Here is a 467-nt window from a genome sequence, read left to right as displayed (position 1 = left end):
TGCCATTTGCAATAAAAATTTCATAAAATAATTCTCTTGTATCTAATGTTAATGGTTCAAAGAATGTCAGGCTGAATGGTCGGCCCCCCACACATTTTCACCTTACCAAATCTGGCCCTCTTTGCAAAAAGTTTGGACACCCTTGCATTAAACGAGTTTTGGATTCAGAGACGTTGAAATATTTGTAACCTGGTGGACGTGCGCGGGCTGGACCATATAAATAAAATAAACACTTAAACCTCGTTCTATTAAACGACATTGTGGGTACTTTAGTAACAAGAATGAATGCTAATAGAGGCACAAACTGGGCCAGTTCTAACCTAGCTAACAACAAACATAAGCCAGTTTAGTGCTGCATCATTTAGCCGTTAGCATTTCGGCAAAATTAGCGAGCATTTAAGGATGGAGAAAGATGGCGATTTGAAATTTTACGCAAGTTTCATGGAATCACACCAAAACTGTAGGCA

This window comes from Seriola lalandi, unplaced genomic scaffold (genome assembly GCF_002814215.2).
Source record: "Seriola lalandi dorsalis isolate HSWRI2012SDOR001 ecotype SW California unplaced genomic scaffold, Sedor1 jcf7180002054390, whole genome shotgun sequence".
NCBI lineage: Eukaryota > Metazoa > Chordata > Actinopteri > Carangiformes > Carangidae > Seriola > Seriola lalandi.
Note: the sequence above shows the minus strand (reverse complement) of the source record.